Source organism: Sinocyclocheilus rhinocerous, unplaced genomic scaffold, assembly GCF_001515625.1.
Source record: "Sinocyclocheilus rhinocerous isolate Xijiao unplaced genomic scaffold, SAMN03320098_v1.1 scaffold8077, whole genome shotgun sequence".
In the NCBI taxonomy this organism is placed as follows: Eukaryota; Metazoa; Chordata; class Actinopteri; order Cypriniformes; family Cyprinidae; genus Sinocyclocheilus; species Sinocyclocheilus rhinocerous.
Genome location: NW_015648126.1, coordinates 2946 through 6633, shown reverse-complemented (window position 1 = coordinate 6633; position 3688 = coordinate 2946). Strand labels below are relative to the sequence as shown.

Below are 3688 nucleotides of genomic sequence, written 5' to 3'. Positions count from 1 at the left end.
GTCTCGAACAACAGTAGCAAAATCACTCGATCCAAGCTGCTTTGCTTCAAAAACAAATAACGTCCGCGTATTTCTTCCGAATATCAACTGTGGTTAAACAGCAGTTAAGAAAAACTCACAGTATCTCGGCTCCCTTCCGTAGAAGACGAACACTCGTGCCAACACACCGTCTCAGCTAGCACGATGAGCAATGCCCCTCCTGGTATACCACAGACACGCAGTTCAGTTTCTCGGCGATCAGGCTCCGTCAAAACTCACGACAGCACAAGCTCAGTCCAGCTTCTCGGCAGCTCACCTCGACGCTTGTCTAATGCTGTTCACATCTAATCAAAGAAGTCACAAGAAAACTAACTTTTTCTTTCTCGCGCTCGTTCTCGCTCATTTCAGTCCTCTTGCATACCTCCACAAATGCATCTCATAATCTTGTACTGCAGTTATATCTGATCAAATGCGCATTATTATTCTTTAGCTTGGGGTTAAACAAATCAATTTTGCTTGGTTGGAACAGCAGCTACGCTAATTATGTCTCTATTTGTTTCTCTGTTTCTGCCACGGGGTAACTAGGATTTACACAAGCTTCAGTCTGGATCCAGAACACCTGAGAAGAGATGATGCCAACCCCTCAGAGGACCTCAGATGATGCCAACCCTGAAACAACATACAGAACTACCACACTTTGCTATAAGTTTGATTGCATCATATAATAATTGCTGTTAACAGTGTTCATCGTCTGTTTGATTACGTCTTTAATTTATATTTCCGTACATTTCTGCCATATGTAGCTACATACATTGACAGTCACCACTGATAAGCTACTACTAAATATTGTAGAAAGTCAGGCGTATTAGAGAGCTCGCATCCAGTTTTCTGCGACTGTGTTCTTCTCGTGTTACAATAAAGCGCTCGCCACATTTGCGCGATAAGGGAATTATTAAAATTATGCGGAATACCTGCAATCCCACGCGGACATTCAGACTCTGTAATTGACATGAGGCGGATGCGTGTCAAACACACCATCGGAGAGGAGAGAGAGACGCAGCTTGTATCGGTGTATATTCGGTAGATAGGCTACTGTGGAAAATGAGTAATGGAACCACCGTGTCAGATATGTCGGTATCAAAATATAGATATTTATGATGATAACACTACCATGTAGTTTGTTTCTCCAAACTTTATGAGTCCATAAATTACGCTAAACTCCCTCACTGTCTGATCAGCTCTTCAAAACCTACTGCAGCGGCAGCTTTTCCCGGTTCAGATATCAGGGCTTTTATTGGTCCCTTTACGAAGTGCCGTCAAAGGTTTGAATATCAATTCAAATTGTGGGCGTACTCAGTAACGAACTATGATTTAAAAGTAACGAAGTAGATTATTTTGCTTAATTTGTACTTAAGTACAAGTAAAAGTACAGCTTTAAAAAATATACTCAAAAAAGTACAAGTAGGCCTACCCGAAAAAACTACGTAATTACAGTAACGTGAGTAGTTGTAATTCGTTACCTCCCTCCACCACTGCCCTTGACGTTCTTTATCTCCACTGCTGTTTTCACTTAGCCGATCAGATTCTGGAATGCTCTGGAAGAGTAATTTCATGTAGGAGGCTGTCGATCATCTGCATTATTTGAACAGCAGGAAGTGGACGGGTTCCACCATGTTGAGCTGTCTGTGGTGTAATATCTCCCCACCCACACTCACGGAAACGAAACTGAAAGCTGCTTCCTGGCCCGTTGTCTTTGCATATGAGTGAAAATAAAACTATAATATCAGAAAACATTCACAAAAGGATATAATTCTTTGGCTCATCCAGATAATGTAAATATTTGTAATAACCTTTTAACCTTTTTGCATATGATTTCATACATTATTAACTATTTTACTGTTGTCCTGTATCACACACACAGGCAAACATGCATGCACAACATCAACATTCCTTAGAATCTTTCCACTTTTTAATTTTAAATGTAGTAAAAAAAAAAATTTTCATGATGCCTAATGCATTAAAGGGGTCATATGATGTTGCTAAAAAGAACATTATTTTGTGTATTTGGTGTAATGAAATGTGTTTATGCGGTTTAAGGTTCAAAAAACACATTATTTTCCACATACTGTACATTATTGTTTCCCTTTCGATTCGGTCACTCTACATTGCTATGGGAATTACCCTTTCCTCCAAATACTACTGAAGCCTTATTGAATCACATCAGTGAAACTGGCCAATGGCGTTCAAGCGTGTGTGTTCCGGTGAGCTTCGGAAACAAGGATGACTCGCGATTGCCTCTCCTGCACAGAGCCAATCGAACTCTCTGATGGCCACAAGTCGTGCGTCTTCTGCCTGGGTCGCGCCCACGCAGAGGCGGTGCTTGGGGGGTCAGACTGCCTCCACTGCGGAGATATGAGCTCCGGACTCTCAAGCTCCATGTGGCCATCGTCCAAGGCGATGAACTCTCCCAACTAGCCCTGGCACGCTCTTCCTCTGCAGAGTCTTCGAGCCAAGGAGGAAAGTGCCGCGAGCTTCTGATGAGGATCTGTCAGGGTCAGGTGACGAGTCCGCGCCGGCTCAGTGCCCACACGCTCCTCACCCCCCTGCTGCAGGTCCCCTTCCAGTGCACTCCATGACCAGCACTGCAGTGCACTCCAGTTCTCCGCCCCTCCCCCATCGCTCAAGATGAAAGTGAAAGTGACGTGACATTTAACCCATCCAAAGTGCACACACACACCGTGAACACACACCCGGAGCAGTGGGCAGCCATTTATGCTGCGGCGCCCGGGGAGCAGTTGGGGGTTCGGTGCCTTGCTCAAGGGCACCTCAGTCGTGGTATTGAAGGTGGAAAAGAGCGCTGTACATTCACTCCCCCCACCTACAATCCCTGCAGGTACGAGACTCGAACCCGGAACCTTTGGGTTACGAGTCCGACTCTCTAACCATTAGGCCACGACTTCCCCTAGATGTGGTGTCCTTCGGTGCCATGGAGGACGCTGAGGTTGAAAATGATGCCATTTCGGTGGCAAGAGAGGAATGGTCTAACAGCCCACTGAATTACACTGCGCCCCACGGCAGCAACGCGGGGGACCTTCATCATAGTGATGTCGAGCTTCTAAGCGTCCTGTCCAAGGCAGTTAATGAGCTCGGTTTGGAGTGGGTGCCTCCTGCCGAGCCGGCCAGAAGCCGTCTGGATGAGTGGTACCTCCAGTCGGATCGCGGCCGAAAGGACACCCTGCGGAGGCCCGGCCCCTTTTTCCCCGAGGTGCACGATGAGATAAAGCAGTCGTGGAACGCGCGGCTCACCAGTCAAGTGCACAACCCGGGATCCTCCCTCCTGTCTTCTGTGGACGGCGCTGACCAAGTGGGGTATCTTAAACTCCCTCCCGTGGACGAAGCCATCGCTGCCCATCTCTGTCCTTCAGCCGCGGCGAACTGGAGAGTGAGAAACGCGTCTCTCCCCTCTAAACCTTGCCGCGCCACTGCAAACTTCGCTGGCAAGGCTTTCTCCGCTGCGGGCCAAGCAGCTTCAGCACTGCACGTGATGGCGATACTTCAGGTGTATCAGGCCAAGCTGTTCAAGTCTCTGGATGAGGACGGGCCGAACCCTGAAGTGTTCAAAGAGCTCCGACGCGCCATGGATCTGGCCCTCAGAGCGACGAAGGTGACAGCTCGAACGATCGGCCGCAACATGGGGAATCTTGTGGTG

At 47.5% G+C, this 3688-nt stretch overlaps 1 protein-coding gene across 3 annotated transcripts in view; it reads right to left on the bottom strand.

The window, feature by feature from the left end:
• Positions 1–1675, bottom strand: part of LOC107709639 (nuclear body protein SP140-like protein) — a 9912-nt gene extending 8237 nt beyond the window's left edge. For 2 of the 3 annotated variants that reach the window (XM_016514206.1, XM_016514205.1), the window contains exon 1: positions 1500–1675. The gene's annotated coding sequence lies outside the window, so the exon portion shown is untranslated. Of the gene's footprint in view, positions 1–352; positions 469–1499 lie in introns of those variants that run through there. The other variant, XM_016514209.1, reaches the window with a different exon arrangement.
• Positions 1676–3688: the final 2013 nt, after the last annotated feature.